This window comes from Phyllostomus hastatus, unplaced genomic scaffold, assembly GCF_019186645.2.
Source record: "Phyllostomus hastatus isolate PE091 unplaced genomic scaffold, TTU_PhHast_1.1 phas_contig_1, whole genome shotgun sequence".
In the NCBI taxonomy this organism is placed as follows: domain Eukaryota; kingdom Metazoa; phylum Chordata; class Mammalia; order Chiroptera; family Phyllostomidae; genus Phyllostomus; species Phyllostomus hastatus.
Window position 1 is genome coordinate 16,623,550 of NW_025333498.1, and position 24,525 is coordinate 16,648,074.

The 24,525-nt window shown below is 42.2% G+C and overlaps 1 protein-coding gene and 1 long non-coding RNA gene across 2 annotated transcripts in view; one reads left to right on the plus strand and one right to left on the minus strand.

Moving 5' to 3' along the window:
• Nucleotides 1–14,071, minus strand: LOC123827365. Its single transcript, XR_006787218.1, has 3 exons — nucleotides 13,859–14,071; nucleotides 745–916; nucleotides 1–582 (listed from the first exon to the last, which is right to left on the minus strand). It is a non-coding gene; the product is annotated as an uncharacterized LOC123827365 (long non-coding RNA).
• Nucleotides 13,198–24,525, plus strand: part of WIPF1 (WAS/WASL interacting protein family member 1) — a 120,465-nt gene continuing 109,137 nt past the window's right edge. Inside the window, exon 1 of the mRNA XM_045851834.1 lies at nucleotides 13,198–13,341. The gene's annotated coding sequence lies outside the window, so the exon portion shown is untranslated. The remainder of the gene's footprint in view (nucleotides 13,342–24,525) is intronic.

Here is a 24,525-nt window from a genome sequence, read left to right on the forward strand (position 1 = left end):
ATCATGTATTACTGCAATAATCTGTTATAAACATTATTAAACATACACAAAAATATAAATGAAAGCAAATGAGTTAAAGGTAAACAATATTTTACAGTGTTTTACTTATTCATGGTATAAAACTTTTACTCTAACTTAAAAATGCAATAAAAATATTCTTTCTAAGAAGACTATAATGGATACGCTCAATTAAATATTTTTAATTAGCATACTGCTAACCACCATTACCATCACAGAAAACAAGAATTATATACATTTAAAGTGTTAAAAAATTTTATGTTTAGTAACATCTTTATGTACTTTATAACATAGACTCTTTGCAAATTATACATTTTTATAGCTGCTCCCATCTAATAAATTCTGCTGTTCATTAATGTTATTATTGCAATTTTGATGTTTTATAGTTTAATCCATATTTTACTTTTGTAATTGTTAAAACGTTATTGCAGAAGGTTGAGTTCATCACTCTTCTGGATCGATGACGCGTCATCACTCTCCAACACGTCCTTGGGACGTTTCAGCACGTGCCCTCTTCATCTTTGGGAGTTAGTTGTCTTTCAGATCAATCATCTATAATAGCATCTTCATAAAGCGTTTTAAGAAATAAGTATGAGTTTGTCACAAAAGCTGTATTAAATAAATGCAGCCTCCCCCCAGTGCCCTCCGCTTCAGCAGGCAGGAAACAACTGTTCAAACACACCCAGACGTCCACAGGGCGCAGAGGCTGGGAAGGGAAAGGCCCACCTTGAGTCCTGGGTTCATTTCCTGGCGGTGGTATTAAGGTTTCTCCCCTCCAGCTGCGTTGCCTTGTCTCACTGGAGCCAGGCTCTGGACCTTGCTCTGGGAGCAGAATGCATTTGGAAAACCTCGTGTCTCTGGAAGCCCCTAAGGTCTTCGCAGGTACCTGCACTGGCACCTGACCAAGGAAACAAAGTTTAATCATCAGTCAGAGTCATCAGCCTGAGCAAGCAGAACAAATGCCTTTTGTGTCATTAAGGCCATTCCCCAGATAAATAAAACCCGCATTCCACACTGGCTTCCTGAGACATTTACTCCGGACCCACCTGGCAGCTGTGAGTTCCCTGTATCTCTGTCACTGGCCCAGATGGAAGCCACTATGGAGACACCATAGACTCCCTGAGACTGTGCTCCCACTGCCAACCCGCCCCAGCCCCGACCCTGGAAACTCAGGATCAACTATTTTTCAGTTCCTTTTACGTGAGGGGCCATGGTGTCACGTCCCCAGGAAATATCCCAGTAGTGAACAGCTGCGTCTGCCCACGCTGGACATTTTTCCTTCACCCATTGGTCCTGGGGGCTGACCCGAGCCACAGGCAGCATGGTGCCTTGCTCTCTGGCTCCTGACTGGGCTCGCAGGGTGAGAGGCACTGGCAGGAGAGAAGAGTCAGGGTATTTATTCCTCTAGTCTCACCCTGCTTGGCATCTTTCTTCTGAAGGTCACAACTGCTGCCAGTGACCTCTCCCCTAAAACTGAAGCTCCCCTCTCCAAGTTCTGGGTACCATTCCTGCCCCTTCAGGCCTAGGCTCAGTAAGCCTCTAAGATGACCCCAGTGACCCTTGCCTGCTGATATTCACACCGTGTATCACACCCTAACCCTAAGTGTGGGCTGGATTTAGTGAATTGCTTCTAATGACTAGAACCCAGCAGAGAGATGGGATGTCATTTTCAAGATTAAGTTACAAAAATATTGTGGTTTCCATCTTTGGCACTTTGAGGGGAAACAGGTGTCATGTTGTAAGCTGTCCCATGAAGACACCCACATGGCAACAAACTGATGTCTCCAGCCAAGAGGCAGAGAGGACCCGAGGACCACCAAGAGCCATGTGAGTTCACTTGGAAACAGCTCCTCCTCCAGCCAAGCCTTGCAATGACCACAGCCCTGGCTCCCACGGCGACTGCAGCAGTGAGACACGCTGACCACACACACCCAGTGAGGATACACCCAGGTTCCCAACCCACAGGTAGAAATGATAAGACAATAATGGTGTGTTTTAAGGCACTAAGTTCTGGAATAATTTGTTACACAGCAACTGATAACTAATATGAAGCAATGTCATTATTATCATGCTCATTTTATTTTTTTATTTATTTAGACTTTTTAATTGAGTTTATTGGGGTGAAATTGCAGAACATTGTAAATTACATAGGTTTCAGGTGTACATTTCTATACTATATCATCTGTATACTGTATTGTGTGTTCACCAGCCCAAGTCAAGTCTCCTTCCATCACCATTTATCCCCCCTTTGCCCTCTTCTACCTCCCCCACCCTTCTTTCCCTCTGGTAATCACCATACTGTTTGTTGTCTGTGTCAATGAGGGTTTTTTTTTTGTTTGTTTCTTGCTTAATCCCTTCAACTTAAAGAAAAAGATTTTATTTATTTATTCTTAGAGAGAGGGGAAGGGAGAGGGAAAGAGAGAGCCAGAAACTTCAATGTGTGCTTGCCCCTTGTGCACCCCCTACTGGGGACCTGGCCTGGAACCCAGGCATGTGCCCTGACTGGGAATCGAACCAGTGATACTTTGGTTCTCAGGCTGGCACTCAACCCACTGAGCCACACCAGCCAGGGCCCCTTCACCTTTTTCACCCACCCCCACATCCTCATTTGAGAGATGCAGAAACCAAGGCTTAGCCACCTTTCCTAAGTCATACAGTTAGGAAACCAAAAAAGCAAGACTAGCAGCCAGACAAGCAGACTGTGAGTCCATGCCCTTAGGCATTACACTTTCAGTCTCCTGATGACACAGTCTTTGACGGGAATTTAAATGTAAGAATTAGCGACTTCCATTTTTATATAATGTCATCGGAGATATAAATTGATATTCTCATTTTGGAGAGCAATTTGGAAGTGTCTATCAAAGGTGTAAACCCTTATACCCTGAAGTTCTATTGGGTTGGCCAAAAAGTCCATATTGTTTTTCCCCTTAAAATAAGATACCTTTTTCATTTTCACCAGTAACTTTACTCATTTGGACACTTTGAGTATGTCAGCTATCTTCTGCTATTGGCTTTAGGTGGGTAGAGGCCAGCGGTGCTGCTAAACATCTTCCAATATACAAGACAGTTCTACAGCAAAGAATTATTTGGCCAAAATGTCAGTAATATCAAGAAACTTCACAAACTACTTTGACACATTTGATCAATCACAGCACCTTCTCCATATGCTGCACAATGTTTTTTGCATTTCAGTTGTGTTTTTACCTTTCCTGAAATAATAAAGCCTAATATGCCAAGAATGTTGTATCTTCTTCCATCTTTAATATTAAAATGGCTGCACAAAAATTCACCAATTTTGATAAGTTTGTTTTTAATTTGCACACTGATATGACAGCTGTCACGATACAATCTAACAAAACTGTTTTGAATGAAGTTAAAAGACAACTAAGCACTACTTGGGCCATTGTACAGAAAAAACCTAACGGACTTTTTGGCCAACCCAATCCTTCTGGGATGCTAACTTACAGAAGTACATAGGTACCTAAGCATTTAAGAACCGAAATGTTTATTGTGTATTTTTAAAAGGCAAATAGCTGGAAGTAGTAAAATAGCCACTAATAGGGGATTTGTTTAAATTATAATATATCATACAGTGAAAGACTATGTAGCTATTAAATAGAATGACATCGTTTTATAGTTAGAGAAGTGGACAGATAAACCACGATATCTGTGTTGGGATGATAAACTGGCCCCCAGATTCCCACTCCCCCTGCCTTATACCCAAAATTTCTCCCAGTTGTCCAGTCATGTACTAACATAGGTGCTGTGGTGAAGGGACTTCGCAGATGTAATTAAGGTCCCAAATCAGTTGAGTGTAAGATAGATTATCTTCAGTGGACCTAACAGAATCAGTGAAGCCCTTAAAAGGACTGGCACAAGACACTGGAAATGTGAGAGGGATTCGCTCTGAGGGACATTCTCCACTGCTGGCTGTGCAGGTGGGGGAGGCCCGGTGGCAAGAGACATGGGTGGCCTCTGGGGGCTGACAGCCAGCAAGGAAACAGGTACCCCCCAGTCCTACCACCATGAGGAACTTGATTCTGTCAATGGTCTGAATGAGCTTGGAGGTGGGTTTTTTCCCAGAGCCTCCAGAGGATTCAGCCTGGCTGGAACTTTGATTTCAGCCTGTGAAACCTTGAACAGAGAACCCAACCATGCCATGACCAGACTTCTGACCTACAGAACCATTAAATAATAAATGATGTTGATAAATTTATGGTGATTTGTTTCAAAGCCACAAAAAACTAAAGCAATAGATTATTTAATTGAGAAAGAGGGTAAATTACAGAAGATGTATAGTATGATCCCATTTACCCGGCTTTCTATAAATATTTGTTGATTTTTTTCAAAATGAGGTTACGCAGAAAAAACATGGAGAAGAATATAGGTATATCCTTCTATTACAGTGGTTATCTCTGGAGATAAGATGTGGAAGACTTTCGCTTTATATATAATATTTATGCTTATGAATATTTGAATTGTTTAGAATAAGAATACTTTTCTTACGTAAGGAAGATGACCCCTTTCGGCCCACACACACCCTGCTTCTCTGAACCAACCCCGGGCTGAGCATGCGCTCTTACGCCACATCGCGTTCCATTTCCAGAAGAGCACACCCACATTACTCAAGTCTTTGACCAGTCCTATCTAAACCCCCATCATTCTCTACCGAGATAAATATAATATTTTCTTCTTTTGCTATTTGACAGTGAGAAATCCGAATACTAGTCAGTTCAGGTCATTCACACCAGCAGAAGCTCAGTGGCGGAATAAACAGGAAGTCAAGTCAAGAGACAGTATGCATACTCATTAGAGCAAGAGCATTAGGGTGAAAATAACCTGGAGTCTGAAGTTCACAAACTGAATGATCTTGGGCAGGTTACCTAAGCGCTTCAAGTCACAGTCTCCTCTCTGTGAAATGTGACAAATGCCTATTTCACAAGGTTGCTGTGAGATTTAAATGAGATGCTATCAATATACGTAAAAAGGCCTAGCATAGTGCTTAGCATTCATTCATTAAGTGGTAGAGAGTACTAAGGACAGGCCACATGTTGGGAATGCTGTGCTGAGACAGACCGGCAGTTCCTTTTTCATGCGCCTCCCCCCACGTTGGAACTACTGTCAATGGGGCGAGACAGGCGTTTAACAACTAACTGCAACGATCCAGTGGTCAGTAAAATAGAAGTTCTCAGGCACCACAGGGCTAGTGTAGAGGTCAGAGTGCATCCCAAAATGGTAGCTCTAAAAAGAGCAAATATATATTTAATAATATTGTGCTCAGGTGAATTTGCTTAATATTGCTAATCACAATGTCCTTCTCTCTCCCTCCCTACTCCAGCTATCCCAAGATAGTAACATTTCCAGCCTAGCTTTGTCTACAATCAGCATTCAGGAAGCCATTTTCCTTATTAACTCGTTCATATCAAAGTGTATTGTGCATGACTGCAAAGGTTTAGCATAATGCCTTTGCCCACTACTAACTTCGTTCAGTAGCTTCATTTTAAGGTTTAATTTGGTATAATAATTAAGGTATAATAGAGACCTAGCCCAAGGGAAGGAGGTATCTGTTATAAAACTTTAGGCTTTAATCTTTTTAATAAAAGAAACTTAAACTTTTCCAGCTTGAAATTATTTTAAACTTAAAATGAAGCTGCAAAAAAACAGTAAAAAATGTTTAGCTGTACCCTTCACTCAGCTTTCCCAAATGTTAAATATCATACATAAATAACCATACCCAACTTATTGAAACTAGAAAAAGTGTCACTGATAAAATCCTACTCAGGTTTTGACTTAATTGGAGAGAAATGTTGGGTCTGAGAGGAGAGAGCAGGGGGCATTCTAGACAACTGAACACTGGCCTTATGGGTGATTTAAAACAGTGGACTATTCAGAACACCATTTACTTTTGGCGTGCAGTGATGAAATGATGGGAGGGGCATGTATTTTACCTTCCTAATTTTCTTTTATGTATACTAATGCAAAAAATTTACATGGACTCTTGAAAGACTTGAACTCAAGAGAGTTCTTATCCCAACAAGTATTCAATCAATTCCCTAAAAGATTACAGGAGCTCTCTGCTGAATTTGGGGGAATCAAAGACATCTAAAGATTCCTACCAGTGGGCTACTCCTACATTCCTCTTGGGAGGGATTGTCACATTTAACCCTTACTACAATCCTAGGTGGTAAGAGCTATTTGACTGAAGGGAAAATTGAGGCTTTGAGAGCTAGCAAGGAGACCAGAAGTTCCTGGGCCAACTTCCACACCACACTGTGATCAGTGCTAGTGATTTGTTTCCAATACTGGAATAATTAAAAAATTGCTATACAGAATAACGTATCTTCATTTTATATAAAACATAACAGGTACACAGTAGCATGGAAATGATTTTAAAAGGCAAATATATGCATATATATGTGTGTATATATATATACATATATATATATATGATATATATATATATATATATATATATATATATGATATATATATATATATATATATATATATGAATATGACCTTTAAAAGATGGGTACCTTTAGGGACAAAAGTTTGTCATCAGAAAGAGTTCACCCATGCTACAAAATCTCTTTCCCAGAGGGGTATTGTATCTGTTAAGAGCATGTCAAGGTGCAAGTGTGCCCTTGGGAATGGTGCAGGAGCAGACAGCCTGAAGTCAAGGATGAACAACCTCCTCAGCCTAGGACAGCAATTCTGAAGTGTACATGTTCCCACTTCTATGCTTTTATTCAAAGGCATACACAGCCTAGGTTTTTAAACAATATGATTAAATGGTTATTATATTCACCACAACTTGTTCTTTTCAAACACACATATTTTGAAATCTGTGTTGTCTTAGTGAGTGTCAACTTTTCTCTGTGGCCAGGAGCTGGGCCTTCAGAGCTGGCCAGAGCCTGATGGTAACAGTTGGCTCTGGCAATAGAGTAGAGCCTCAGCTTTCTCCAGATGTTTGCTCTCGATGCTACTGTAATTGAGGATATGGGTGGCTGACGATAAATCTATCCCCACTGGTAGCAAACTACAAACTAATCAAAGAGTCCCTACCCCTTTGTGGGGTACCTGGCATCTTTCCACAGGAGGAGCAACCCTGTTGTCCTGACACAGTGGGTGGGCAGGCAGGTACATGTGGCCCTTGGGCCTCTGCAGTGTGAAACGTAACAGAAATGGAGGCACTTCGAAATGGAGTCCAAGCTGCCGTCCCAGAGGAACTGCCTTGCTCCTCAAATCTTGGGGATGTGTACACTGGGCAAAATAACCTTGGACTGTCCAAACCAACAGTGTATTCCAAACAACTGTATGGAAAGCTAACAGGAAAGCAGACATTCTGACTACCAGACTGAAAATTAAAGGCATTCTTTAGAATTAGTACCACTGTGTATAACTAAAGAACAACTCAGCTTATTTGTGACTATAGAAGTTCCTTCCATGACTTATCAACACCAGTAGAAATTCCTTCCTTCTACTAATGTAATTATTCCCCATTCCTTTCTCTTCAAAATCCCATTGCCTTTACCCCCTAAACCAAAATACTGTTTGGGTTTCCATCTAAAACAGTGCTGCATAAATAGCCATTCTTTTTCATCTCAATCAAATGCTTCTTGACTTTCACATTGGCCTTTTATTTTTAGGTTAACATAGCTGGTGTCAGAGTGGGAGCTAAAGCAGCCTCGCCATCACGGACCAGCATCCCGGGAACCATGAACTGCTTCCACGCACTGTAGCCTTCCCAACCATAAAACCCTCTCAAAATCAGTCCTCCATCCTTTTTGATTGAAGTTTTAAAATTGAGGTCGGCGCCTCTATTTGGGATTGGAAGGGGATCCCCCTCAAAGAGGACAATGGCCCCGGGAATGATTGTCCCAGTGATGGCGTGTGGCTGCTGCCCCAGGAGTTTGCTGCTGAGTGAGACTTTTCCCCTCGGGGGTTCCCTTCTTTACCTGGTGAAGGTTTCTGGGGATGTGAGCAACTCAGAGCTTGCTACTGCATTGAAAGAATGTTTTTGTCGCAGGGGGGGATTTCTCGTGGCTCTCCTGTTGGTAACAAGTGCCCTTGGGTGGGGTGGGGGGATGGTAAACAGCTCACAGGAATTTTATCCCTTTTGGGTAAGTACTCATTTTGTTGGGTGCATTTTTTCTTTTGTTTCCTTGCCTTGTCTTTGTCTGTTGTATTGTCGTAAGAAAAAGATTCCAGTGCTGGCCTGGCGGCCGGGTTGGAGCATGGTCTCACACACCAAAGGGCCGCAAGTTTGATCCCTCAACAGGGCATGTGAGGGAGGCAACTGATCGATGTTTCTCTCACAGGATGTCTTCTCTCCCCACCCTTTAGGGTTAATGGACATATCCTGGGGTGAGAATTTTTTTAAAATAGAGAGAGAGATTTCACAGGGGAGGACACAAGCATAAATCCTATAAACCTGTTATCCTGGCAGGGCCCCTGCAAACCGACTGTGCTTGCTGATCTCGCTAGACTGCTTCTGTGTAAACAAATGTATGTAGATTACAGGCACATGAGGTGAAAGCCTCATGCTAAGGAAATCTCGGAAGTCAACACCATAAACTGATGGGCATGGATCCAGCATTTAAGACTCATAAGGACACTTGCCACCTCAAGCAAAGCCTCCTGTGATAGAATAAGTTAGTCACTCTGCAAGTTCCTTCCATGACTTATTAATACCAATAGAAATTCCTGACTTATCAACACCAATAGAAATTCCTTTGTCACAGAATTAGATTGACATCAGAAATCTCTAAAAAAATGACAACCTCAAGAAAAATTCTGTGCAATGAGAATTTTAAAAAGGGTACACACTTCACAACCTCATGGTACATCCCTTTTAGATCGTCATATGGCTCCAAAGAACCCAAGTTTTATTTGTTAACATGCATGTGATTAAATAAATCAATAACGTGGACTTTTATTTTTATCCTCAAAATTCCCTTTTGATCCCAGCCATCCAGAAAGTGTATGTACCAGTGTGCATTTGGTAGTCAAGCTACCTGTGGCTTTATTTTATTTTTTTAATCCTTACTCAAGGACATTTTCTCATGACTTTTTAGAGAGAGAGGCAGAGAGGAAGGGAGAAAGAGAAACATAGATTGATTGCCTCCTGTATGTTCTCAGACCAGGGATTGAACCCACAACCTAGGTACGTGCCCTGATCAGGAATCAAACCCACAACTCGTCAGTTATGGGACAACACCCCGATGAACTGAGCCACACTGGCCAGGGCTACCTGTGCCTTTAGATTAATATCTCTTTTGACTTTCTGTCCATCCTTCAAAGCTTTTGGGAAATTAGTCTTTAACAAGTGATCTTCACTCTCTAAAATTCCCCAAAAGTTCCTTCCTTGGGAATTTAGCAAGATATATATGTAAACATTTTGGTCTTTCCTCTTGTGCCTTTCTAATACAATGGACCAACTTAGCAAAAGTAATTTAGGAAAACCTTTGTTTTAAGTCCACCTCAATGGCCTTTCCTTAAGGAAAGAATTTCAAATACCTTGGGAACAATGGAATGTATTCTCTGATTGATATGTAGAAGCTTCTAAAATACAAAATGATTTCAAAAACAGCTCTAAAGGATCTACAGGAAACTTTGGCCATCTGGGCAGGTAATTTTTAACTTAGGCAGTTAAAAGCAAAGTCTCCTATAAAGGGCTAATAAAAAATTGAAGATATAAGAACCTAAACCAAGACAATAAGATCAGTTGGTTTTTTATCCTCTCTCTCCCAGGAACAGCCATTGCCCCTTCCGTGTTCTAAGGGCTTGAGGGAGCTGTCTGCTTGCTTTGGGACCTGCCGGCTGTCAGAGGAGATGACTTCTGGAAGGTTGTGACCTTTGCACACTGTTGGGTCCATGGGCTTGTTCTGTGCCTTCAGAAATGTTTGCTGTTTGTCCCACCTGAGACCTGACAAGATAATTCAAGGAATTTAATAATTCCTTGATCAGAAATTAGGTAGAATTAAAAGTATGATAGAAATTTTTTTAAGGTTTCCTCAGCAACTCTCCCAGGCTCTCCTGTGAAAAATCAGGAATGTAAACACAGTTCACAACTGCTTGTGACTGAGCAAACCAAAGGGAAAAAAGTTAGGCGAGAACCTTTAAAAGCACAAGCAGCTGAAAAGGTTCCCTGACCAGGAATCTAACAGGTGACCTTTTGCTTTGCGGGACAACACCCAACCAACTGAGCCACACTGGCCAGAGCAATATAATTTTTATGACTTTATCTGAATTATCACTGGGTATTTTTATCTTTATTTTTCTCCTAAGCTACCTATGACCTATAGCAATTTGGTAAATTATACCTTTGTAAGGAGAATTGAAACATTTATCTTTTTCTTCCTACCTGATTAGAAACTTTTAGTAAGTGTGTTATTCCTGTTTCCCTGGCCGTGTGGTTATTTACTAAGTTCAATAAGGATCTGTCCTCCTGTAACAGGTCACAAATGGAAACATTGGTTATATAACCAAGGCGTTGACGGGAATGTCATGTATGACAGAGACGTGAATCATGGATAGACTCAGATATGATCAGACAGCTTGGAGGAGCAACTCTGGGCTGTGGAAGCCTCCCCAGGAAAGCTGGCCTGGTACCTTGTGTTCAGGGTTCCCAGAAGCCTTACCAGCCGCCCCTTTTCCTGACGCCCTACAAAATGAATGTAAACAATTTGATATAACTTCAAAGAAATCATTTTAATAGCTTATACTTAGATAATCTTTGTGCCTGATACAGAGACATACCAAACTTCAACACTGACATGTACAATTTTTCTTAAGATCTGCCCCTTTTGATTAAACAGGAGCTTTCACTTTTTGAAATAACTGTAGGTTGACCTATGCATTTAGTTTTATCTGCCTTTGTTATTCAATTAAATAAAGGAAATTAAGGAATTCAACACCACAATTTATAACCAGATTAATACACATATTAGAAAAGACACTTTCAGAAGGACTCTTTAACCTAACCAAGATGGAAAGGACCATATCAGTTACTCCTAACTAATTATCGGGCTGCCAAATTTGAAGTTGCTGACTCTTGGATCTGTGCTTCCCACTTAAAGAAAGTTCCTACACCCAAACTGGACTGCTCAACCAACAGAGGACCTGAAATTAAAAATCACTAGGAAGTGAATCAGACAGCATCTGTTGTGGACAGCTAACCCCAAAATCTGGACTAGGTTTGTATAATCAAACCTTTATTTTTCTTCCCCCCCCCCGCCCCTTATTTTAGTTCCTTCCTATCTCACAAATAATATGAGAGCCTAAGCACTCACTATAGTATTTATTGTTTCCTTTTCCCCGTAGATTTCTACCTGGAAAGATAACTCACCAATGGGCATCATTTTTAACCTAGTTCACAGGTCAAAACATGCAACTCGTTGAACACATAGTGAAGGGTATTCAATTCCTGTAAACCCCAGTAAAGTTCAGATTTGAAAGTATACTTTTTCCTTGGGCAGATGTTGTAGAGAATGATACATGATTAGGAACTTATCAAAACCCTAAAAGAAACTGTTGGATGTACCACCAAAGCAATAGCCACCCAATAAAAAAAAATCTTTAGAGTCCCTGGGCAAGTTGTATTTGACAGTAGAATTGCTCTTGATCACACGTGAGCTGAAGAGGGTGGGTTTTGCTCTACTGTTAAGGTCTCTTGTTGTAGATGGATATAACACCTCTGCTGAAGGACAGTTGGAACTAGATGAAACCTGGCACAAACTGAATGATTAATACAGTACCGCTGGCACTCCTAGCTCTTTGGTATCTTCGGCTGGCTGCCCTCAGTTATTGCCTCCTGGTTCAGATCTATTCTCCAAATTGGACTTACCATTTTGTTTGTTATTATTGAAATCTTTGCTGTTACAAAACTTTGTTCATTTTGTGTAGCTTGATGACACAAAGACACCACTCAGATAATGGTTGCTCACACTTTCAGATGATTACTAAGGCTTAAGGGACCTCATATCAGAAACCTCAAGAAACCACAGAAGGTGTTTGTCCTTAAGAGTATGAAGCTTTCCTGTTCTGGCATTCTTGTTGCTCAAATGTGGCCTAAGTCCACTCAGGAAACCTCTCTCCCTCTTACCCGAGTCATGACACAACAGGTATGAACATTGCCAGCAACGAAGGCCGAATGATGCTGTCCATACAAGATCGGTGTTGCTTTTCCAGAGGCTGATCAGAGATGCTTTCAAGGAAAGATCTTAATCAAATGGGAGAAATGTGAAAAATAATATAAATGGATCCACCTCAAAATGGAGTTAGAGCTGCTACTCCAGAGGAACTAACTGCCTTATAGGACTTATGCCTCAAACCTTTGGAGTTTAAACTGGGCAAAATAACCTTTAGGCCAAACCAACATTGTATTCCAAACAAGTTTTTGCAACGTTCACAGGAAAGCAGACTGAAAATTAAAGGCATTCTTTAAAAAGAGCACCACTATGTATAGCTAAAGAATGACTTAGCCTATTTGCATCTATTGAAATTCTTTTCTTGACTTAACACCAATAAAAGTTCCTTCCTTCTATTCAGGCAATTATTCCCCTTCCCTTTCTCATAAAAACCCACTGCCTTCACCCGCAATGGAAACACTATCTGGGTTTGTTTTTACTCAAATCAGTGCTTCCCAAATAGCTATTCCTTTGGATCGCCAATAAATGTTTGTTGCCTCTTACTGTCATCTTTTGTTTTTTAAGTTAACAGTGGGTTCCACTCCATTTTAAAATTCAGTTTTTAAAGTCAACTTGAATTTATGGTAACTCAAGGCTGGACCTCCTCTTTTGAGTTGAGAAGGCGATGGGAAAAAGCGTTCCCTAGGGGTGGGGGAGGGGGGCCCCAGCAGCGGGAAGCTGGAGAGGATGCGATCTTTGGGGGAAAGGGTCCTGGGTTGGACACCCCTTCCAGTTCCTCTCTCCTCTGCGAAAGCCGCCGTGTCCCCTCACATACACCCCCACCCTCTAACCTCACGCCCGCCACGCTCCTCTGGGGGCGGGGGGCACCCCGGGCTGCGGGGCGCTCCGCCTCAGAGCCGAGCTGGGCTGGCGCGGCGCCCCGAGCCGAGGGCCGAGGGCCAGCGGCGGCCTCGCGGCGCGTCCACATGTGGCGGGGCCGCAGGGGGCGGGGGGGACCCGGAGCCGAGGGGGGAGGGTTTACTTCTCCGCGAAGTTCCCGGATGGTCGCAGCCTCCCGGCGCTGAGCGCTTTTCCTGCCGGGCGGCTCAGCCTCACAGACCTGGGAGAAGTTTCCCAGAAAAAAATGCCCGGCGCGTCGCGGGGCCCTGGAGCCTCCTGCAGTCGCTGCGCGGTAAGGGACGCGCCGCCGCCGCCTCGGGCGCCACAGGTTTCCGGGGTCTCCAGGCAGCGACCGCGGAGACCCTCGCGCCCTCCCGGGACGCCAGGAGGGGTTGGACTCGGAACCGCGACTTGGCACCGGGGGCGGGGGGGGGGGGGCACGGGGCTGGTGGTGCAGCCGGGGCCGTCGGGGCTGCGGGCGCTGCATCCGCTGCGGGCTGCGGGCGCGTGGCCTCGGGAGGGGCGCGTCTCCCGGCCCCGCGGCCTGCGCGACCCGCCCGTCCGGCAGACGGGGAGGGAAGCGGCCGTGGAGGGCGAAGCTCCGGACGCGGCGCTTCCCGGGCTGGGCGCGTCCCCGGACCGCGTCGACCCCAGGGCCGCCCGGGGCGCTCGGGACCCATTCGTTGCCGTACTTGATCCCGGCAGGGGTTTCTCGGAAGCGCGCGGGGCTGCCTCTACACCCCGCAGCTCGGCTGGGTGGGGACTTTCGGGCATCCCGGGGGCCAGTTCATGCCAGGAAACCGCCTCACCTTTTTAGCCGGGGAATCACGCCCATCCCGTAACTCGATTTCCCCAACTAGCCTCCCGCGGGTGTCCCAAGACTGATGCTCGCTCTGTGGTCCTTGTGGACGCGCGCGTTAGCTGTATCTGTTCACCGTAGAGGCACTTCCAGTCCCGGTCAGCACTTTTTCCCCCACCAGGGCCTCTTCTGAGCTATCCGCACAGCTTCACTTCAGTCTCCTTCTCCCTAGTTTTTTCTATAGTATTAACATAATCCCTCCCTCCCTCCCTCCTTCCCTCCTTCCTTCCTTCCTTCCTTCCTTCCTTCCTTCCTTCCTTCCTTCCTTCCTTCCTTCCTCTTTCCTTCTTTCTTTCCTTCTCTCTCACTCTCTCAAAAAAACAAACAACCCCCCCCCCCAAAAGGAAAAGCAGTTAAAAAAAGTTGCAAGTGTAAGAGGAACCAGCTGCCCCACTCGGGGCGGGGTGGGTGGGGGCGGTGGCCAGATCTTCAACTGCTGGTGAGGTTGAACTACTTGAGATTAACAAAGGGGGTGCCTGTGTGAAGAAGGCTACCTGGTTCTGGGTAGTCCCTGAGGGGCGAGTCCCTCCTGGGCCGGCTCCTGGCCTTATCTCAGTTCTCCGGGAAGCCTCTCAAGTTGTCAGCGGTGATTGGGTGCCTCGATATCTTTTTCTGAAAATTGTGTGTCACTGTTGTCCCCTGGATAGTCACTGGATGCCACCCCCAGTTGCTGACCGCGTGTAACCCCTGACTCCAGGCGATGCAGCCTCGGAGCCCCTGGACAGAGGCCCGCCCTGGGTGGGTTTTATGTTGCCAGTTTCCAACGCAATGTCAAACAGCACTGTAGCTTCATTTTGAGTCATTGGCATATTTTTCCTTTTCAAAACTATATTTTTCTAATAATGGATGAATTAATTTCAAGGAATTTCCTATTGAAGTTTTTATAAATCACATTTTTACTTCTTGAGGTGAGGGAGCCCTATATCAGCATTTTTCATCTTAATTCCTCTTTATAGTGCTCAAAACACGGCCGTCTGCTTTTGCTGTGTATCTTTACCTGCATGCCATCCCACAAGGTTAAGTTTCTCAGGGACTAAATCCACAGCTGCCTGTAGGAAGCCCATTCATTACCATTGAATGGAGGTATGCAGACTAGACTCTGCAGATGTTATTAAAATATTTAAATGACATCATCTTTTTACTTGGGACCCACCCAACCCCTGCCTTCAATTTGGCTTCCTGAGAAGCACATAAACTCTTTTAGGTGTTTGTAATGAAAAGGAAAACGTTTTGTCAGCAAGGTATGATCAAATTCTGGGACATTTAGAGACAATGAAATTACTTCCAGCTGGAGAGATTCATGTCTTCTTTCATTTGTTCATTTCACAAAGTGCCTACTGGGTACCACCTTCTGGTACCCTTAGTTATATTGTGCATCCTGAGCCTCATTTATCTCCTCCAAGAAATGGGGTTGATAGTCTTGGCTCGCTCTTCATTACAAGGTGTGAGAAAATGGGGTGTGAAACGGCCAAAAGCAGCACAGCACAAGGCGTTAGGGAATACCCAGCACCTTGTAGCGTGTGGCCCCAAGACACAAGAGGGATAAGGAGCTAAAGTGGTGGAATGCAGGCAGTGAAGAGAAGCTTGTATGCCTTGTCTCAGGTGCTCTAGCCGGACGAGCCCCCTTTTGTGGCAAGTATTCGGAACTGGTTCTGTGTCACTGTCTTTGATGTTTCAGGTTGTAATTTTAGGAACATTTATAGTTTCCACAATGCACATCAGAAGAACAAAACCAATGTGCCTTTTATCTGTTGCTTTCGATTTTAAGCACCTGAGATTTCGTATTCTGCCTCTCAGAGCCGTGGTCTTCCTGGAGCCTGTGCTCCAATGAGGTCTACCAAATTCCAGTGATTCCATGCAGAGGTCTCCCTGCCACTGTGTCCCAGCAACCCACAATTGTGCTGTGGTGCTGGGAGGTTTGGAGGGCTTTTCCTTGTGAATAGCCAGGACTCACATATGTGAATCAGGTCACAGTTGGAATCAAGCCAGATACTCATCCAGCATTGAGGGTCCCTGCTAGGGGTCCCTGCTGTGCTCTGTGCTAGGGGTAGAGGGGGAGAGCTAGCTCAGAGAGAGGTGAAGTTGACCCTGAATGCTTACCTTCTGGTAGAAATGAGACATGGTCTTAAACAGAAGGAATGCAAGACAGAATATAGTAAATAAGGTTAAAAAAAAAACGGTACAGATAAAATACAGGGAATTTAGAGGAGAGTGAAATTACTTCCAGCTGGAAGGAGTCAGTCCTTTACCCATTTGTTGGTCCATTTAACAAGTATTTATTAAGTGTGTACTACGTGCCAGGCAGAGGAAGGTTAATAGGCAAGTGCGCTTCATGCTTCACCTTCCCTGCCCCAACTGGGGAACAGTTCAGGCCCCACCTCTCTGTGATGAGCGAACACTTCCTCCCTCAGCCTCACCGTACTGCCTAGCCCAACATTTGTCAAAGTACTTAACCCTGGCTCTTGTATACTTTGGAATAATAAAAACCCTAGGCTCACTGAAGCCCCCAGAATACCTTCAATTAGCTGGGTAATGCTATTCTGCCCAACACACTTTAACCAGTATTGAAGTATGCTGGTCCTTAGCCATGGGTATGACTGGAAGCTTATAAAGGTTTGATTCAGTTAGGCTAGTGTGAGGCTCAGGAGTCTAGGTTTTTAAAGCCCCCAGGTGAGGCTGACATGCTGCCTTGGGCAGGGGTCTCTCAAGGTGGAAGCATGGGACAGGCATTCGGACAGGCCTTGTTTCCCGTCCCAACTCTGTCATTTATAAGTTCTGTGACCTGTTTCTTTACCTTTAAAATCTGCCTTGTTCTGAATGTGGGATGAAGTCACACATGTGGATCACTTAGATTGTCCAAGGTAGTGCTGCAGTTCAGTATCTGTGGGCTGTTATCATCATCATCAGTGTTAGTTTGTGCAAAACGCGGTTGATGTTCCTTTTTTCATATAGGAATACAAAGAGCCTAAACACAGGAACTGCTTTTTATATAAAGTAACATTTTCAAGAATCCCTTAGCTGTTTGTAGTCTATTGAGAGTCTCATACCAGTCGCCTCAAGTGTTCTCTTAACATCTAAGAAGGAGGAATCTCACAGAACAGAATCTCAGTTTTGGGGGCTCCCAGCCTTTGGTATTGGCTTCCCCAGTGGAGCCTACTCTACTGAGATTGTCAGGGCAGATACAAGGCTGGAAACCAATGACATACTACTTTCCTGGCCCTTTGGCACCAGGGTAACACGCTGTGGCCGTCGTGCAGTGACCATCATCAGTATGGGGTGACCAGTAGGACTGCCTGCCTCAGGTCAAACTGCTTTGGTCACAGGTGTAGCACCTAAGCCCATGGAGTGGACATACCACTGCTCTTGTGTTCTCTCTTGGCCAGGGGTCAGGGAACTGTGATTCCAGGGAAGCATGCTCGCTATTAGTCTTCGGAGGAGTTGTAAACTAACTTTGCTAATACTCAATAAAAGAAGAACATAGCTAAAATACATAGGACACACAATTACTTCCAATTTTCGTTAGTTTAGAAGCTTTAGTAAATGTTGCTATGAAGTTATACAAATTTAGTATTTTAGCATTGCTTACTATGGATATATTTTTTTCTCATCCAATAAGCCATATTCCCAGTGTAACTCAGTTTTTTCTTTTTCATTCTCTTTTATCTCCTAGTTATATTAATTTGAGTGAATTGGAATTTTAAACCTTTCTATGATCTGGCAAGCTTTAAAAAGTCTCCCTTTTCTTCCCTTCCACTCACTGTCTCTTTTCCTTCTTTTTTTCCTATAACATTACCACTTACTATTTGTCATTTAATTGAATCATTTATAGTCACACAAGGTAGTCACAGAGCTAATATTCAAATCTGGGGCAGTCTGATTCCTAACTTAACCCTAATTTCCCCTTCAGTGGTGATGTATACTACTCTTCATGTAGGGGACTCTTTTGTTCCCCTGTGTGCCTTTGCTTACTTGCCCTTTCTTCTCCCCATTTTTTTCACTTAATGTTGCATCCTATAGGTTCTTCAACCTGGCCACGAATACTTGTTGAGAAGAAAAATAATAGACTTTGCTAAAAATAAAAGGAGAATATAGCTAAAATAAACAAGAGATACAATCGCCTACAAATTTCACTAGTTTGGTAGCTTCATTCAACATGGCTTGCATTATTAAAACCTGCTTCTTTAGAACAGCAAAATGCCCTCTTCTGCACGAGCTGATTCCTGCCTCTCCTGGTATATTCCCGTAGCTGTTTGTTTGCGCGTCACCTGGGGCTTGGAATCCACTCTGTCCTGTACTGGACTCACGTGTAAGTGTCCTTCTCCTTCATTACTTTATAAACTCTCTCAAAGCAGTAACTTACAAAAATCACTTTTGTATTCAAAAACAATAGATTTTTATATAGGAGGGTCTCAATTAATGTTTATCGAATGGCAGTTTCCTACTGCCACTCTGGTCTGAGAGTGGTAGATCACACTGATCTGAGATCAGTGAATTTTTCACGAAGACAAAGTGGATTTTAATGTTTTACAGAAGAGTATCTGGTTTCTGAAGATGCTAGGAAACAGATTTCATCCTAAGGGTAGTCCTTCACCATCATTGGTATGTAACATATGACATTATTTTTTATTCACATATATAATTAGCTTTATTATTGTTGTTGATTTTAGGGCACAGGTGGCAAACACAAGGCTGAATCTGGCCCTCCACCTTGTTTTATCAGGCCTGGCACATTGTTTCTACCTGGCAGCAGTGCTGACTTCTCGCTTAACTGTTAAGGAGTAGTTACATTTATACAGTCCTAAAATTACATTCTATCCTTTAAAGGCAACTGTGAGGCTGATGTGGCCCCCAGTGAAAATGAATTTGACACCTCTCTTTTAGAGAGAGAGGAGGGGAGAGAAAGAGGGAGAAAAAACGTCAATGTGAGAGAGAAACCTCGATCGTTGCCTCCTGTCTGCACCTTGACTGGGGATTGAACCCACAGCCTAGGTATGTGCCCTGATGGGGAGTTGAACCTGAAACCTTTCTGGTATAGGGGACGATGCTGTAACCAACTGAGCCACCTAGGGCTATAATTACTCTAAATGCTGTTTATTTTTATATCTTCCAAATTGAACAGTAACAATAATCCTAATAATTAAAGAAAAGCATTTTGAGTTCTTGTGGGAAGGGTGGGACTTATTATTGTAATGTAGAACCTAAGAAGTGATACTTCTGTCTAATACCTGTATCTGGTGCCTGGTTCATTTCCATATAAATGAGGGTTGGGACTCTCCCATCCATGGATTTTCCATCTTTTTTTTTTTTTTTTTTGACTAAGAGGCAATGTACAACCTGAGAAAGAAGTTTAAGCAAAATTGAAGACCACTAGCTTCCTCCCAAACTGCCACAGACTCCTTTGTATTGGAGGAATACTTTGTTCTATGAGGTAAGAGGTGTCTGCAGGAGAAAGGACACAGTGAATAAAATAGAAAATTTAGAGCCAAATTGTTTCCTGGGACAGTGGAGTCCTTTACAACTTCAAAAAAAAGTTTATTTTTATATGTTTTCTATTCTTCTTATATAAACTATATGTACTCATTTAAATATATATCTATATATTAACATTATTTAAATATATATTACATTATTTAAATATACTTTTTCTCTTGTAAGCATACTTGATTTCTTTAAATGTATATAATGTGTATACTTTACCTCATAAAAACATACTATTACCCTATTCTTAACAGCTGTATAGCATTCTGCTGAAGGGATGGATATATGACTGGTGCATTATTGTCTACAGTCACCCTTTAAAGTTCTCACTGCCAATTTGGTGACCACCAGCTCACCTGTTAGCTCTTGCTAATGATGCCCAAACAATCAGCCCATTGAGTCAAGTCAAATAACCAACCAATTCAGTGAGAGAATAAATATAGTCATTTCATTGGCATCCACAGACCAAATGGGCAGTTGGTTGAATTTCATGCTTGTCAACCACTTGTGTGCCTCCTCAAGCCATTTCTGAAACCTCCCAAGCATTTTTTTATAGACATACACAGAAGATTTAATCTATAGACTGAAGAATTTAGGCCTGGAATGGGCCAAGAGAGAAGTCTGGCCACATCTTAGAGTGATGCAATGCTGAAACATTGATCATATTATCAAATAATACTTTAGGGGACCCTGAAACTCCCCCTGCCCCCATCCACAGCAGAATGGAACTTGAAAGTAGAGAGCCTTCAGACCTTGAAGAAGATCTCTAGGAAACATGTATTATAGCTATTTTTTTTGAAAATGTAAACAGTGAGATCAGTGTCTTAACCACAATAGTCTTGTGTTATGGGGATGGATATTTAAAAATAGAGACAGTCAGATCTGCCTGAGATATAAAAGGGGATAATGGGCTGTTAACAGGCCTGAGTCCAGTAAGCAGCACCTGTGAGTGCAGGGGCAGGGACTTCCAGGAAGGACCACTGGTGATGGATTGAGAGAGGCCAGAGGGGAGGGAGATTGGAAGATGATTCATCTACTCATCCGTCCCAGGTCCCAGAAGGCAAGTTATGGGACACCAAGACAAGTTTTCATATGATACTGAAGTTTCTAGTTTGATTTTTGAGGGTCTAGAAAAGGGCAAAGTAGTTGAAGCCCTTTTAAAACCTTAAAAAGTAGTCAAGCAATTTACTTTAGCAGTGCCTATTTTTACCTATTAGAGCCAGAATTTGATTGCCATGTATGGTTTAAGAAATAAGCCAAAGTATCAGTTTAAATAATCTCAAGTTTTGTGGGTAAAATTCCACACTGTTCTTTTCCCTAGTGTTTTAGTATTTTTTTTTAAAGCCTCACATTTGTTTGAGACAAATTAAAAAACTAGATTGTTGTTAAATTGGTGTGGAACCACATGACCATGTTTGAATGTTGTTGGGCATAAGCTGGATAGAGGGAAAATGAAGAAAAAAAGAAAAGGAAAGGAAAATTCGGGCTTACTTGAGTGATAATTTACAAGATGTTGGAGCCAGAACCTTATTAATTAAACATGATAATTCTCTCCCTCCTCCTTTTCCCCTTTTTGATGAGGAACTGAGAGAAGTAAAAAAAAAAAATTTAATTATTTAATTGGTTAAAGGACTATGTGGGGGTTATTATGGTATTATGTTAACTTTAAGCTGCCTTTCCATACACAATTTTTGTGTATATCATTTCCACTCTGCGGTGATGAAGGAACATGTCCCTTACAGTTAGGAAGAGGCTTTTGTTAACCACCAAGCCAGGTGCTCAGCCTTTGTAATCCAGTCTTTGCTTCCTTGTTTTCACTGAAAATGTGACTCTTTTAAAAAATTAAATTGTAGTTTTTATTTTGCTCAGATAACAGAAGTAATATATACTTTTATATAAGACCAAAAAAAGAAGTATATAAAGAAAAATTAATAATTTTTCTTTTATTTTTTCAAATTCTAACTCCTTGAGGTAATCAACATTATCATGATACTTCCTCAACTTTTATATATATATATATACACACACACACAAATATATATGCATATATATAATTTTTTCTATGAAAAATAGAAACATTCTACATATCAGGCTACAAGATTATTTTATTGAGGCATAAGTGACAAAGCTGTAAGTTTCAGGTGTACAGTGTGTTGATTTTGTATACTTCTATTTGCAGTAGTATTACCACCATAGCATAAGCTAGCACCTTTTATGTCATATAATTATATTTTTTGTGGTGAGAACACTTAAAATATAGTCTCTTAGCAACTTTCAAGTATATAATACAGTGTTGTTAACTGTAATTACAATGCTGTGCAACAGATCTCTAGAACTTATTCATATTCTAAATGCAAGTTTGTACCGTTTGACTTATATATGTATCTCCAATTTCCCCACCTCCCAACATACTCTCCCCCTCAACCACCATTCTACTTTCTGTTTCTGTGAGTTGAGCTTTTTAAGATACCATGTGTGAGATCATATAGTATTTGTGTTTTCTGTCTCATTTATTTCACTTAGATTAATGCTCTCAAGATCCATCCATGTTGTCACAAATGACAGGATTTCCTTTTTTCTTTTAGCTGAGTAATATTTCATTGTGTGTATATACCTCATCTTTATCCACTCATCTGTTGATGGACACTTGGGTTGTTTCCATGTCTTGGCTATTATAAATAATGCTACAGTACATATCAGGGTGCAGATATCTTTTGATATCCATGAGATTTTTAAAATATAACAAAACATTATAATCATCCTCTCCAAATTTAAAAAAAAACTAATTTATATCATGGCTGCTTAATTAACCAGATTGTTTCCAGTTTTGTGCTACTTCAACAGTTCTCTGAATATCCTTGTGTGTGAAGTTGACCACAGTATCGTACAGAAGCTTTTCACTTCTGTCTGTCAGAGTCCCCAAAGCGGTATTACTTGCCAGAAGTTATGGTATTCTTAGTTCAACTAACATGACTTGAAAGTATCTGTTTGCCCACATTCTTGGTAGCATAATTCATTTTAGAAGTATAAACTTTTTAATCTCTTTTTCCTGTTTTGTTTCAAATCATTTCTTTAGGGAGCACTTGTCACTCTCTTTACCTTTTTAGATCTGAATTATTCATGCCCTGTCTTTTCCTTCATTTTCCAATGGACATGTGACCTGTCTTCAAACTGGAGAAAACCTTGAACCTAAGCTCACTGAGCTTAATCTTCTGTACTGAAATAAAGCAAAAACACTTGATTTCTATTTATTATAAGGTAAATATAGACTTTTGAATCCTATTTTTTTCTTCTAAAAGTATATTATTTAAGAATGGTCTCAGGGAATATAAATGTTTTAATGGGAAAAACAGAAACTTATTACATACAAAGATGGGGAATTTTAAAGGAGTTTTAAGCTTGCAAAGCTAGCTGGATGTCCCTCTCAAGTCCAAAAGTCTGAAGACAGATTCTTTGAGAGCATTATTTGTAAGTTATGCTGAATTACATCAAGAGGAAAAAGTGAATCACAGCAGATAGGAATTTAAACCTGGAACATCATTGGAAACCCCTGCCCTGTTGCTTCTGCTTGTTTTTCTGGGAGGTGAGACTAGATTCCATTTCTCCTGTCCTTGTAGTTGCTGAGTTCATTATGAAATTATTTGTATATAACTCCAGCAGTACATTGGCTAATCAGAAACAGCTGTACAACTGGATTCATTTATATGAACAGAATAACTAAATCAATCAGCAAAATTTCTTGTGTTTGGGTAGGTTTGGGCCAACATTGTGTAGCCCAGAATAATAACTGTGCTTTGTAGCTAACCTGACCCAGATGGCGAAGAGATCGTGTCTGGGCAGCAGAGGTTGGAACTGGAAACTCAGAGCCCCTGTGAGTCCTTGATATCTGCCACAATAAAGTGTAACCTGATTTTTAATGTTGGTGTTTGAAAAGCTAAAAAGCTTTATAAAGGGGCATCCTGTTCAGAAAAGAGCACAAGAGGATTGTATCCTCTGATATCCAGGAGGGCTGGGTCTCCTGATGAGGCTGAATTGCCGGATCAGTGTCCCCTGAAAGATTAGTTTGTACATTCTGCCAAACTGCACAGGCTGAAGCAAGCCAAGGTCCCCATGCTGGGAAAATGTCACAGGCAAGACAGACAAACTGACGTGTCTGTCTAGAGGGAGCCATGCTAAATCAGGGGGAAGACACAAGTTCCCAAGCGAGACTGAGGCTGAAGTCTTAACATAACATACCAAGAGGAATTCCTCAGAATGTGTGTGCTTGGGCAAAACCCAGAGGTCCACGAGAGTGGAGTGAGTTCGCAGAATGCCGCCCCGTTCATGTGGTTCTTATGGTTTGTCTTAATGGAGACCTCAGTACAGTAAGACGTGAGGTCTGATGAGAACAGAAACATCATTAGACCCCTATTCTCCATGTGTGACGCAGTCTGAGGAACCCTGAACTCTCTACCACTTAAAAACACAGGTCACTGTCAAGACCAGAATTCCACTGGCCAGGTCCTAAGGCTGGATTGGGCTCCGGGTGCCTGGTTGGCCTGCTGTGGAGCTAACCTAGGTAGGGAGCTGCTGCATTAGGTTTTACCCGTGAGTGGCAGAGTGAGGGAAAGGCTGCCAGGAGGAATTGGCAGCCCTCCTCTTGCTACATTCCATGGTTTTGGCATTGGAATTTGCAAACACATCTTCTTGGGGCCCCATATGCTGATGCCTGAATGTGTGTGATCCCTCTACCCTACCTTCACTTTTACTCTGCCCCTGGTTTTGGATGTACAGATAGTGTAGACTTTTGAAAATTAAGTCACTTCCAGGTTAAGACCTGATGTCAACCAGCTCATTTACTTCATTCCTTTTGCTCTGAATCTGCTAAAGGCAAAGTGAGTGGTAAAGATAAAGTGGTAGCCTGGGAGTTCAACACTTGTATTCTAATCCCAGCTTTGTTGCCTAGTGGTCATGTGACCTTGACAACAATAAGCAGTATGAACAAATAGAGCATCTGTAAGAATGGGGAGAAGATTGAGGCTAGTGATGCCAGTGATGGGACCGACTTAACATCTCTGATGTAGACAGTTCCTGGTAGACAGTGTAACTGTGAACATTTTATTTATTTATTTAAAATCCTCACCCAAGGATATGTTTATT